This window comes from Macrobrachium rosenbergii, chromosome 4 (genome assembly GCF_040412425.1).
Source record: "Macrobrachium rosenbergii isolate ZJJX-2024 chromosome 4, ASM4041242v1, whole genome shotgun sequence".
Lineage (NCBI taxonomy): Eukaryota > Metazoa > Arthropoda > Malacostraca > Decapoda > Palaemonidae > Macrobrachium > Macrobrachium rosenbergii.
Window position 1 is genome coordinate 54,909,000 of NC_089744.1, and position 15,405 is coordinate 54,924,404.

A 15,405-nucleotide genomic window follows, 5' to 3' on the forward strand; every position below is an offset into this window, starting at 1 on the left:
GAGTAGCTTTCATTACAGCAATGCGATGTTCGTGTGAAAATCGAAACGGGAGGTCAGGGTTTGCACTTTTTAACGTACTGGAAGATCCGTTAATATAAACAGAGAACTAAATATACAAATTTTGAACTCCATTCGCCAGCACTTTGGAGAATATGACCACTCTAAAAATGAACTGTCCTGTTCTGACCACCAGATCTGATGAATTAGATCTCTAAGTGGCGGAGTCTTTATATTACCGTAATAGATAAGCCCTCACTTTTTAATAATAAAAGTTTAGTCGAGTGTTATAATTCTAGACTTCATAAACTCGTCTCTTTTAAGTGTTTGTCTTTGTCATTATAATTTTCATTTAATGTAACTTTTGATTAAATACACAGACTTGTGATCAATAAATGCATGATCTAAGGTGAGTAACAAAACACAATTTATGACTCCCCCGCATATCATATTTATCTGATTGGAAACATAAAGATTTGTTGAGAAAGAGAAAAAGAAAAAGATACACGCACACACATATATACATATATAATGTATATATATATAATATATATATATATATATATATATATATATATATATATGTGTGTGTATGTGTGTGTAGGTGTGTGTGTGTGTGTGTGTGTGTGTGTAGGTGGGTGTGTGCATGTGTGCTCAGATGAATTGTTTGTGCAGTTAAACGTGATTAATTTGCGTGCACATTGTCAGAACTCTGTCAGGAGCATAATGAAATAGAAAGATATCAGAAAAGCTTCGCGACGTTGCAGAACAACCGGAATGAATGTCTAGAATTTTCTTTCACGTGTTCAACTTAGCCATGTTGTCTATGATGAAAGAAACGCATAAACTAAAGAGCCACACATACAGTAGCTTACTCCTACCTACAGAAATAAAAAACAATGACAGTATCAGCCACCTCATACACTTGCACAAAATACCCTCTAACAGCTTGTCGAGGACCTCTATATGCACCGCGCCACTCAATCTACTGTCTTCCTTTATACTCACATGACCAAACCACTGAAAAGCACGTTAATTTATCTCTTCCCCTTTGCTAATATTTTTACAATATTTTCGCAGTGTCTAAATATTCTTACCCATGTAGCCTTTATTACACGTGTTTTCTCGCATACACTTCACTTCCATAGAGGAAAGTTAGCTCAGCAATCCCTTCTTACACTCAAACTTGAACTTGCACTGCCGCAATTCTTTCAGATCTTATCCAGAGCTTCTTCTAGTTTTTTGCTTTACCGCATCTGTAAATACATTTATTTCTTTGTGCACCCTATTTTGATTAATTGCACTTACTCCCAAGTACATCCCCCTTACTGGGGTAGTGCAGTATGTACACTCATGCGGTGAACTGTAGACATTACTTAAGGTTCTTTGCAGCGTTCATTCGGGCCCTAGCTGCAACCCCTTTCATTCCTTTGACTATAGCTCCGTTCATATCTCTTTCTTCCCTCTTACTATCCTCCTTTTCATAACTGTTGCATAGAAAAACAAATCCACAGTTATGTATGGTTACATATTTTTAAAAATAAATCTCTACAGCGAGCTTTCGGGAATCTGTTCGATTCCCCTTTTCAAAAATGTTAATCGAACAGATTCCCGAAACCTCTCTGTAGAGATTTATTATTAAATATACGTACCCATACATAACTGTGGGTTTGTTTCTCCATTTCAAGACTAAAGCTACTAAGAGTATTCTTTAATTTTCATAGTGCAACTGGGGGGTTTCCTCATGTTACACCTTCAAAACCTTCTTGCTCCCAAATTTCCCTTTAGGCGCTGAATGACATCATAGGTCCCAGAACTTGGCCTAAATATTTTATTCCAGTCCCAAGCCCCAGTTTACAGATCTACCACCTAAAATCTTTTACCGTCCAAACCAGGATTCATCGTTCTATAGCTACTCTCAGTTCCCTGGCATTTTTTATTGCGATTGAGAGCGTATTTTTCGGCAGAAGAAAACGAATATGTGATACCTGTTTTTCTAACTTCTTTCGAAGTCCCCTCATGCTCCACTTCCCACAAACCTTAAAGCATGACAACGTCTTTTTATTTTCCGCCGATCAATCATGCTGGCTTTACCTAGTCAAACGTAATTAAAATGAACCATTAATTTCACACTCAGGTTTCTCGGTTAATCAACATCACGTAAATGTAAGTCCATTACGTCAACGCTAATATGGAAATTATATGTCTGGGAGATGTCCCTAAGGTAGGCGAAGCTAACGGAAAACTGCTATGATCAAAATTACGTAGGAAAATATGTAAGAGGTCTAGGTTTCTAACAGTCGTGTATTGTAAACGCATTCCCTTCAAACAATTTTCTACCTACATTCTATCTAATTGCAATTACAACTTTAATAACAATCAAACTTTATGTATAAAGTAATAGAGTCTTTCACTGTACACATCCTAGTAACTTATGAAATTTATTATGTTAACTTTCAGCACGGTGAAATTTTCTTTCAGAACTTAATGTATATAAAAAATATCAACACATGATAACGCTTACCTTGATACCGCTTTGGTGATTTTGGCATAAGCCCTGTAAAAACCAAGAAAAAAAATCTTAAGACTTATATCATTAATTAATAAACGATTGCTACAGCAAGACCTTCACTTAATATTTCTAATGCGTATCTGTAAAGTAAAATTATTATTTTAGATATCCCCACTGTAGAAAAAAGGTTTGAATTATATACATATAAATATATGTGTGTATGGATATACAAAAGGTTTGATATATATATGTATATATATACATATATATATATATATATATACATATCTATATATAATACGTACATATATACATGCGTGTGTGTCTGATATATATAAAGGTATGTATATATATATATATATATATATATATATATATATATATATATATATATGTATGTATGTATATATATATATATATTTATATATATATATATATATAATTACATACATATATATATATATATATATATATATATATATATATATATATATATATATATATATTCGACATTAAGTAGTGTCCCCAGCAGGGGTTTGCCATATACATAACTGCTGAATCATGGTTGAACTCTACGTGCATGAAACGTCTACAACTTCAACTGTTTGTACACCAACATCTCTTTTACTCTTCTACCTTCCACATTCAACACAGCATTAAAATGCTCAAGACTTTGGTGCAGGATTGCGTTCTCTTCAAATTGCGTTCCACACTTTGTTTATTAACTTTTCTCCCTGCATTTATTTCCTTACCGAAAAGTTTTCTTATCATCTCTAAATTATGCGACAAACCTATTCTATAAAGTTTTTGAAATAACACAAACGGGACAATCATTACAGAAGTCCAGATCTAAGACCTGCAAAGACCTTCCCTTTGAACTAATTTCACCTATTGGACATTGAGATCATCCCCAAGGTATTCTCTAGACCTAGATCATCCCCACATAGAAAACGGACGACGAAGGCCCGGTCCACACAAGCTGAGTAAGGTACTGATTATACAAAGAACATGCGTGTGTAAAAGGATAAAAAGAGTAAAAGTTCAGCAAGACGGGAATAAAATCCTTAAGTAATTCAGTTTCATTACTGGGGAGTAGTTAAGAAATTCTTATCACTGTTGAATCGTTCTATTTCTTAGTTTTTGTTAGTGACGTACTGATATTTTGAATTAACTTAGAAATAGTTCACCGTCTTTTTTTTTTTTAAGCGCTCTATCAATGATGTAAAATTCCACTGCTGTTTCTGATTCAGCGTTGGCGTAATTCACAGGGTGTGTAGTGTCATTTCAATGAAGTGATATTTCACTATTGTTAAAAATTCAGTTGAGTAACTTTAGGGCCACTGATCGATAATAGATTCGTGAAAGAATCATAAAGTTTTATCTATGTGCATTTTGTTTAAAGAAGTCCCTGAACGTAAAGTTAAAGCTCTAAAATACTACTTTTAGAGGACCCTGCCATTGTGCCTTTTCAAGTCCCTGAATGTAAAAGTCACCTTATGAAACACCGCCTTTAGAGAGTCGTATCTTTGGGGACCCACGAAAAATGAGTCCCTGAACATGAAAGTTAAATGTGCGAAATACTGCTTTTAGAGAAAGACCCCTTAATGCCACGTTAAACACCCCCGTATTGCCCTATTGTGCTTTTCTGAAGGAGATGCTGAACGTTCATCAAACTTCTCATATGATGTAGTTGCCTTTGTGTCACATTGCCAAAAAGAATCATTACTGCTGAAATTACTACACCAGTAAAGAAGAGAGATAAAAGTTCATTCACAGTAACAGTGTATAGCTGAAAGTGATAACTATAGACGTATCAGTCAAGTTATTTCTGTATTGGTAAGCAGATGTTTCTGTTAATCATATCTGCGTAATCTCAAGCAGATGTTTTGATGCAATGTCTAGGTTAAGGACTGTGCCTGGTAGCGAGTGGCTGCTGCATGCCTAACATAACCTCTGGATATGATCAAAATGAAACTAGGAACAAATTTCGTAAAATACGTCTTTACTGCCGTGCCAAATTATCAGTTGCATTTAAATACAGTAGTTGATTTTTGTGTTGAAAGTTTAGCAAAATGTAACCTCACTGAAGTCCTTCATTTAGAGTTCTTTCCCTTGATAGGAGGTAAGATTAAGCTTTATAATGTTAATAACATAACTATTAAAATTACTATAGTCTTTCATAATAAGATGCCGTATTTTGATCCTTATCTTTAATGTAAATTTTGTCTTAGTCGTGTGTTAGCACTCATGCGTAAAGTTGTTTTTGTTTTATGTCTGGATAGCGGAAGAGAGAGAGAGAGAGAGAGAGAGAGAGAGAGAGAGAGAGAGAGAGAGAGAGAGAGAGCGCTAATGTGCCATCCTGGAATTTAATTTATTTTATACTAATTTTCACTTGTCTAAAGCGAAGGTGATTCTTTCATGAGGCTTCCATGATTGTGTTTAGTCATTCTGCGGAAGAATAACATAACGAATTCCAGTCTCCCCTTGTATGAATGTGCTGTGTTAAATCCAGTTAATCTTATATAAAAATCTGTTTTGATTTTGCGGATAACGTAATAACGTGTACAATATTAAATAATAAGGATTAAGGTTCATTTTGTCATTACTTCATCACTGGATATTTTTTTTATTATTTTCTGTTTCATTGTTGTTCTTAGTTCTGATTTGTTTTGTATTGTCTTTGTTTTTTTTATTTCTTGCTATGTTATTATTCGTGTGATGGGTGTTATCATTCAATGTTAAATTTTGTCAATAACATTATTTAAAAAAGTGACATCCGGTTATATTAGTTAAAAACCTTGATGAAACCTGAAGTAGCATTTCTGAGCCTCATACTGACACTCCAGATACCAGGGAGTAAAGAAAATACCACTGAAATAAAGTGATGAATTCATATTGAGTTCATCAGTCTTGAACAACCTGGAGTCTCAGGGGGTCAGAAACTCCATCTCTGCTGGCAGTCAAGAAGCGGTTTTGACTGAGAGAAAGAAAATACACTGTTAATAAGATTACTTAGGTCTTGAGATGCAAAACCCTAGAAGGCAAACTGTAGTGTTTGTGCAACTTGATTCATTCTTTTAGTGTGTCAGGGGAAGTGCAGCCTTGAGCACATCGAATTGAACCCAAGTTGCAGAAGGAAGAAATCCTTTCTTCAGTTAATACCCACCCAATCAGGGAATGGTGCCAACTGCCAAATTTAGCATATCAAACTAAAACTCTTCCCTTACATGAGACTGTACCTTCATGTAACAATATATATATATATATATATATATATATATATATATATATATATATATATATATATATGTGTGTGTGTGTGTATGTGTGTATATGTATGTATATATGTATATGTATTATAAATATATATATACATACATATGGTATATATATATATATATATATATATATATATATGTATATATATATATATATATATATATATATATATATATATATATAGTTTATATATATATATATATATATATATGAGTTTTATATATATATATATATATATATATATATATATATATATATATATATATATATATATAAATGAAGGCTAAAGGAAACTTAAACTCAAAGCGACAATGCACAAACGTACGGTATTCTTTCCTTGCATGTAGATACGGTTGGGCGACGCTCTTTGATAGTGATGAATTCTCTGTACATATTAAATGGCGTCAGAATTAGGCGATTAACCCCCCGCCGCCATCCTACCTGTAATAAGTATAAACATCGCATGTAATCCTGATAACAAGCTTTCATTCCGCCTGACGAGGAGTGTAAATAGGCCGTTCCCACCGTCGCAGTCTTTCTACGAGGTCCTATTAGTGGCTAGCCAGAGGGTCGAATTAATTCCTGTCCGATGATTAAATACAAGTTCATTCGCCAACTCGGCAATTAGGTGCGGGTGATAATGTCCCAGTGATTAAGGCGCTGAGAAATTCATTACGTCCGATTCATGTGTTACTACGGCACGTTGTCTGGGAGTTTGTTCAGTTTGTCCATCCTCCTCTCTCTCTCTCTCTCTCTCTCTCTCTCTCTCTCTCTCTCTCTCTCTCTCTCCCTTAAAGGGGCCCCTCGTGAAAGAGGATGGCAATTTGTCATGCTAACGATTACGATCGCCGTCGTCGAGTGAGGATAAGCAAGTGTCACACGGTGATACTGGTTTCATTTCGGCTCGCAATGACGTGAATTTTTGAATGAAAAGTTGGTCTGTTAAGCCCAAGGTCTAGAAAAACCGTGGTTACGCCTTGATGCTCTCTGCTTCTCGAGGCGACAATCGACATAAATGAAATGACAGATTTAAATTCAAAATTAAGTTATGAAGACAAAGTATTTTGGAACCCCGTTCTCTCTCTTGTTTTCAGTTTTTCTGAAAACTTAATATTTGGCGCTACTTCTTCTTTCGTGAGTCTTAAGGCAATTTAACTTGAAAGCTATCGACAGAAAAAAAGCCCTCTCTTTCTCTTAATTAATCAGGAAACGTAATTTTGGCACTATTTATTGTTTCGTTAGTCTGAGGCAAGTTGACTCAAAGGCTAAGTAATATTCTGGAGGTATAAATCACAGGCCACTATTGAAATTCGTATTGCTTAGTTACTCAGTCATAAAATGATTAATATCTACTCATATAATTCCTGTAGCAAACAACAATTTAAAAAAAAAATATTTACTCTGTATAAGGGCACTTATATCATTAATCACAAGCTAAGGTTCTACTTTTTCGATTGCATTTGGGCGATTTTCATGAAATTCGCCTTTCATCGCTAACTTGTGAAAGAGACGTTCATTTTCCTGGAAGTCTTCTTTCACAAGTTAACGATGAAAGACGAATTTCATGAAAATCGCCCAAATGGACTCGAACAAGTAAAACCTTAGCTTGTGATTAATGATATGAGTGACCTTATACAGAGTGAATATTTTTTTTATTGTTGTTTACTGCAGGAACGATATGAGCAGATATTAATCATTTTATGACAGAGTAACTAAACAGCAAGAATCACATTACTGGCCTGTGATTTATACCTCTCCAGGCACTGCCCACAGTTTGCCTTACTCGTCACACTGCTTGGGGTCTTTAACACTGCTTTAACATTTTTTGCAAAGTTCCTTCTGCCTTTTTACTTGGCATTAATTTACTTAGATTTATTCTTACTCGGCCATCCAGCTCCTCTTATTTTTCTACGTCTTGTTCTAATATACTAACGAAAATTCTTTCATGCCACATATACTAGACGCTAGAAAGGACTCAGTTGTATTACTTAACGTTTCTGAAATAGTAATATAATAATAGTGAATTATCTTCTGACGCAGGTAGTAAGCTTCAGCTGCGCTACGAGTTCAACAATCTTGTAATGATCAGTTCAGTGGTTGTTTCTTCCGCTTTCTATTCACTAACAACTAAATTCCTTCGTTTTTCCTCTCTCTCTCTCTCTCTCTCTCTCTCTCTCTCTCTCTCTCTCTCTCTCTCTCTCTCTTCACACACACACACACACACACGCAATTCTCTTACCTTTTACTTACAATCCTGGCCTGACTTATATACTGTAGCTTTGAAACAGAAAAGCAGTGTTCATAAATGATAAATTAAGAAGATTAAGTCAGAGTCAGACAGAAGATAATTCGGCTAAACATACACTCGAAGAAAAATAAAATTACACATTTCATGACAAATTTCCTGAGTTAACATTCAATGTCTGTAATTCACCAGTCATCAACGAAATATTCAGCATAAATGCAACAACATGACAACAACAACAATTGGTGGTATAGTGTTCAGCACGTAATAAACAATGACAAATGAAAGGCAGCATTATTCTTATTTTAAAAATATTCCACAAAATCAAAAGAAACACCGATTACTATGCTGAAACCACACCAAACGCTCAAATTCAGCTAAGAGTCTTTTTTACCCACACCTGATATCCAAACTTTCAGAAATCATGAAATCCGGAACTTTTACTCTGAAGGGCTTGAAATAGCAGTTATAGTTATTTGACTCACGTACAGAAGTATCTGAACGTTGAAAAAAAAAAAAAAGGGTAAACCACAGCTGTAACCATCACCGGCAAAATAAACTAGCAATTTATTATAGAAATAAAAAAAAACTTTATGTGCAGCAACAAAACGAAAACTAGAGTACGAAATAATTATGCTACTGTTAGGAAATCATGAGCGACAAAGATATAAAAATTTCATTGTCTGTAACCACAATGGTTAATATTTTCGTTCAAGGAAAGATCGAGTGATATTCCACATGGCGAAAGAATTTTCTTCGGAAAGTATTGGTGAAAAGATAACACTTGATAACATGAATTGATGAAGATCATTTTCAACAAAGACCACAGAAGACAGTGAAAAGCCACAGAAGACAGCAATGGAAATGAAAACGAAAATACTCTCGTTAGGATCAACCTATGCTTTCAAAGTTACATTTCTTATTCGTCTAAATCTATATATTTTTTACGAAGTTTTCCTTTTTTTTTTTTTTTTTTAAGAAAAAGAATCATTTTTACAGTACACCGAACTAGATTTGATCAATCTCAACGCCAATGAAAAATAAATCACGTCACTGAACTAAGAATACATTAATATTAACCTTTTTTCGGAAAAAGTTTGATAGTTTTGTTTGTTTGTTCGAGGGGACTTTTACATCTATCATTTCAATTTATGGAGTACGTTTGAAATTATGCTGCATAATTCTTACAGCTTAGTTAGTCACCATCGCTAGAAAAGTTGGGCCGAAGGAGTAGACTTATTTTACGTGGCTAAGAACCAATTGGTTACTTAGTAACGGGACCTACAGCTTATTGTGGAATCCGAACCACATTATAGCGAGAAATGAATTTCTATCACCAGAAATAAATTCCTCTAACTCTTCATCAGCCGGCCGGGGAATCGAACTCCGGCCCAGCTAGCGTGCACCAGTCCGCAGCTCTACCGACTCACCCAACGCAGAGCTACCATCGCTACAACTACCAACATTGTTGCTTATATATACATACATACAGATATATCTACCCATATAAATATATATGTATATATATGTGTTTATATATGTATATACACATATATATATATGTATATATATGTAATAGTCACAGGGGTGACCTTTGGAAAAGAATGTGACAATCTAGCGGGGCACTTCCGCTGATAGAGACGATGATGGCGGTGGCGAAGAATGTGTGACGTATGCATTTCGGATCTGATGCATGCATTGGTGCTTTCCTGGCCATGATCACATTGTATCTATTCGCTTCAAACGTGATCATGGCCAGAAAGTGCCCTGTTACATCGTCACATTATATATATATATATATATATATATATATATATATATATATATATATATATATATATATATATATATATATATATATATATATATATATATATATATATATATATATATATATATATATATATATATATATATATATATATATATATATATATATATATATATATATATATATATATATATATATATATATATATATATATATATATATATATATATATATATATATATATATATATATATGAGTCTTGACTGTTGGAAGTACGTGATTTCCAGTAAAAAAAATCCACAGTTATACTCAGAAAAGAAAAAAATATGACGAAGAGCAAACTGATGGCTGAAATGCAGTGAAGATGAGCAGCTGGAGGTATGTATCATCATTATTTCGTTGAAGTGAATGTTAAGATATATACAAACTGCAGTTGAAGAGGAAGGGCTGAATATGTGGTGGTACATGTGAGTTTGATAGGAAGTGATGGAAATAAGGTTAAACAGATTTATTGGAGATTAGAATTACCATAAACAGGAAGGCGGAAGGAATAGAAGGGGAGTTTAGGCACTTCCATGATTGGGTCATAGGAATCGTTGGGTAATTTTTGCGTATAAGAAGGTAGCAAGAGGTAACAAGGACAGTAAATAGTAGGAACAAGGATAACAGGTTTCGTGAGGGATTTTAGGGGAATATTTAAGATGCAGTTGCATGGCACAGGATTAAGTTATGTGAAGGATGGAGAAGGTTGTTAAGATGTCAGAGACAAAAAGAATCCAAGTAATAAAAATAGAAGGGAGAAGGAGAACAGTGTATATAAATACATATATATAAACACACACACATATATATATATATATATATATATATATATATATATATATATATATATATATTTATATATATATATATATATATATATATATATATATATATATATATATATATGAATCACATACCCAAGATTGATATATATATTTAGGGTACAAATTGATAGGGTTTCAATGTAGTGCCGCCCATGGGGGCAACAATAAACATTTGGGTTCACTTCTTAAAAATCTAATGTGCCTCCGTTGACATAATTAGTTAATTGCGTAGTTGTTTAGTCTGTGATAGGTTGCACTGGTTAAGGGCATGAAGATTGAAACCTCATAAGGAAACCAACTGCGGAGGTCCAAGAAGTTGAATATAGTCTGAAGTCTAGCATATATATATATATATATATATATATATATATATATATATATATATATATATATATATATATATATATATATATATATATATAGAGAGAGAGAGAGAGAGAGAGAGAGAGAGAGAGAGAGAGAGAGAGAGAGAGAGAGAGAGCAGACTCAGATTATGTATGTATATATATATATATATATATATATATATATATATATATATATATATATATATATATATATATAGTGATGAATTTATAAATAAAGGCAATTCCACGAAGGAAAGAGAAACGACGGAGTGGAGCTAGGCCTTTCGACTTACTGTCCTTCGTGGCATTGCCTTTATATATATACTGTACATATACTGTATATATATAAATTACACGCTGAATGTACTTGTTTTTAATGAGACAGGGAACGAAGCCCATACCTCAAGCCACGTGGGCTACAAGATTCTTTTTTAAAGTTCTTTAATAATATCCAAACAAATTGTTGCAGATGGCACAAAGTTAATACGTCTGCAAAGGTTTCCTCACATACATAAACAAACACGTAAGAAAACTAATTATTCCTTTCACCACAATTCATTTCTCACGTCTTACATTAAGATGCGTACACATATGAATAAGGATTAATAAGTATTAATGATAGGTTTGATACTGACTGGCAACAATAATATATTTACGTCAACTCTTCCATTCCTAGCACAAAACCCTGCAGTGATGAATATGCAAACAAATGATAACAGAAGATAGAGCAAATGCGTTTGGTTCCTCAGACTTGCCTGCTCACTAAATGTATACTTTTCTCCGCATATCCATGGATCTCTCTCTCTCTCTCTCTCTCTCTCTCTCTCTCTCTCTCTCTCTCTCTCTCTATATATATATATATATATATATATATATATATATATATATATATATATATATATATTTATCCTCCCATGTATCTTGTTCTCTCCTCTCTTAAACACAGATATACATATATATGCATATAATTTAATATATACGTATCTATACATATATGTATATATACATATATATATATTTTTTTTTTCAACACCTCTTATGTATCTTTTTCCCTCCTCCTCCTCTCTTGAACAAAAGGCAAATTGAAATTTAAAACAATCATGAGCATATTTTAAATTAACGACATTCCCTCTTCTGCCCGTTCTCTTCCCGCCAGTAGAGGAACTAACTACCTGGTTTCTATATTGACAGGTGCTATGAAGGGGATGGAACTAAGCGTCCTGTCGGGATCTCTTGACGCAGATAGAATAGAAGGCTTTATCTGACGTCACTGACCATTCTGCGGGGGTCGGCCACGTTATGTAGCAGACAAGATAACAATAAGTTAAGTGCGTTACCTGCCAGTTAGGAAGACAGACTCCATGTTTTCCTTCTTTTGTTGCTGCATTGTATTCGTAGCTGTCAAGGTAGACGTAAATCATATGTTTACCGAAATTGCAGGAATTACAGTCGGCCATAACAAGGGCCACAATTATGAATTACATTATGTATGCTTTTGATCACTTCATCCTACAGTGGTTTTTAATGAAGCCGTAAACTCTTAGGTATCTATTTTTTTTTTTTTAACCTAAACGGGACCATTCGTAAAAACTGGAAAACATCAGCACAACAATTTAAAACTTAAGGGATGATGACTACGATGATTTTCTTAGTGTCGTTAACGTTCATCATCTTTTCAACCTGTGGATATTTTGGTATTAAAAAGCTTCTGTAAGATTTTAAAAAATACTCTTCTTTTTCTCTCTTTATCTACTTCGTAATGAAATAATAGATGTCGTCCTACTTTCGAAAAATAAATTTTAAAAATTTATTTCCCACTTACAAGAGCATACAATTTTGTAAATAAATCTTCTCTACTAAATTAAACTGAGGCGTCAAACATAAATATAAGTTTACAACAGAGAATTAGCTATGCAAAACAACTAAGCCACAACAAAGAAGAGAAAGAAAAAACAAACTGACAACTTTTAGACCGTTGCATTTTTACTTGGAAGTCATTATCGGCACTAAGTCAGAAGAACTGACAGATATACTATCTAACGTTTATTATTAACAGGTGTTTTAATTCAATGAGCGTCTGTAAAAGGGTTATACATATTTACAAGAACATTAGTCTTCCAGGTTATTTGCGAAAATTATCGCATGCAATTCATCAATAATTCAGTATGATTAGTTGCCGTCATACGAGTGCGTTCACTAATACATTTATATTTATATATATATATATATATATATATATATATATATATATATATATATATATATATATATATATATATTGTGTGTGTGCATGTATATATACATATATATATGTATATATATATATGAATGTTTGTCGCTTACACAAGCGTGACTTTTTTATATTTACAAATATTCATCAACAGATATCGTTTAACATCAAATTCACTAATCCCTGGAAATAACACACACCTAAGGGGAATCATAAACGATGAGTGCTTCTGCACCTACTATGATTCGAACCATGTTCTGGATTAGAAACAACGATAGTCAGGGCCTTTGACCACCTGGCTATCGTAAGATATATATATATATATATATATATATATATATATATATATATATATATATATATATATATATATATATATATATATATAATCATGAAGCTACAAATATCGCTTAATATCAAATCCACGCTGCCGTGCCCGTCCATTTATCACTTATAAATTCCCCTTCGGTGATAACATCGGGGATATTCCCGAGTAGCGTGGATTTGATATTAAGCGATATTTGTAGCTTCATGATCGTATATAAATCACGGTGTGATAAAAAATGTCATATATATATATATATATATATATATATATATATATATATATATATATATGTATGTATATTATATATATATATATATATATATATATATATATATATTTATATATATATATATATATATATATATATATGTATATTATATATATATATATATATATATATATATAATATTTATATATATATATATATATATATATATATATATATATATATATATATATATATATATACAACATTTATTGACACAGGATCATAGGTACTAAATTTAATGCGCTTCTTTGAAAAAAAAATTGGGTAGACAGTTAACGTTGGATATAGAGTTTAAATAAATGAAATCAATGAAGAAGTTATGGTTAGCTTGTACATGCATACATATATAATATATATATATAATATATATATATATATATATATATATATATATATATATATAATTTATGTATATATATATATATATATGTATATATATATATATATATATATATATATATATATATATATATATATATATATATATATATATATATATATATATATGTACAAGCTAACCATAACTACTCAACATCTTCGTTGATTTCATTTATTTAAGCACTCTATATCCAACGTTAACCGTCTACCCAATTTTTTTTTCAAAGAAGCGCATTAAATTTAGCTGCCTATGTCGTTTCATCCCGTGTCAATAACTGTGCAATTCTTTACCATTCTGAAACAAGTTGAACAAAGATGGAACCAGAGGGAAAAGACGAGCAATAGAACCGTGAATGGTGAGAAAGCCGTAACTCTTTTTCTGAAAATACGAGGTAGGGAAAGGATCTCGGAAGATTAACTAACGTTAAGTTATTTGGCGTTACAGCTACCAGGGTCAGCGATGCCAGAATCTCAGGGGAGCCAGCGTGAAACACAGGGAGCTAGTGATAAGCAGAATCTCCACTGGTCTAGAATCTGCTTTCTCGTCTTCACGCATTGAAAAGTTTGGAGAAGAAAGATACGGGAACTTGGAAAGGAGCGCATGCGCGGAAAACGGTTCCAAGATATAATTATGCCTGTGGCAAAGATGTGTAAATGAACGAGGAAAAGCTGGAAAAAGAGAGTCTAAGAAGAAAGTCCGTTAATATGTAGTGAATATGAGGTTGTATGCACGATGGAAGTTAAGACAGTAAATTTTGTCTCTCTTGTCTGCCAATAAAAGATTATCAGGTGACTCAGATCAACATATTCATGGCAAAACTTTGATGGGGGTTCTGTTGTCGCTCATGTTTGTGGAGCTTTGACAATGCTAATCCATCAACAAATTAGCTTCAATCACTAAGCACTGTATAGCGTAAAACAAGGCTCCTTACTTCTCACGTAAATTGAAAACTAATTAGGGCAGCAAGGTTACAATTTTACTTTGCATTACAAACAAGTAAATAGGTCTTTACGGTAGAGTGAAGATTTTGAAAATTTATATCCATTGGAGAAAAAGCGTGATTACAAACGTCATTAGCTAAAACAGGCTGATTAGCAATATTTATTACGAATTATCGCCTGGAAGACTCAGCAGGAAAGGATGTCATCTTCACAATTTATGTACGATTGGCACACAGTAGGAG

General features: G+C 32.9%; 1 protein-coding gene across 2 annotated transcripts in view; it reads right to left on the bottom strand.

Moving 5' to 3' along the window:
- The window catches only part of LOC136834714 (GS homeobox 1-like), a 198,953-nt gene that overhangs the window by 68,832 nt on the left and 114,716 nt on the right, over window positions 1-15,405 (bottom strand). For both annotated transcript variants that reach the window (XM_067097304.1, XM_067097299.1), the window contains exon 2: window positions 2,522-2,554. The gene's annotated coding sequence lies outside the window, so the exon portion shown is untranslated. The remainder of the gene's footprint in view (window positions 1-2,521; window positions 2,555-15,405) is intronic.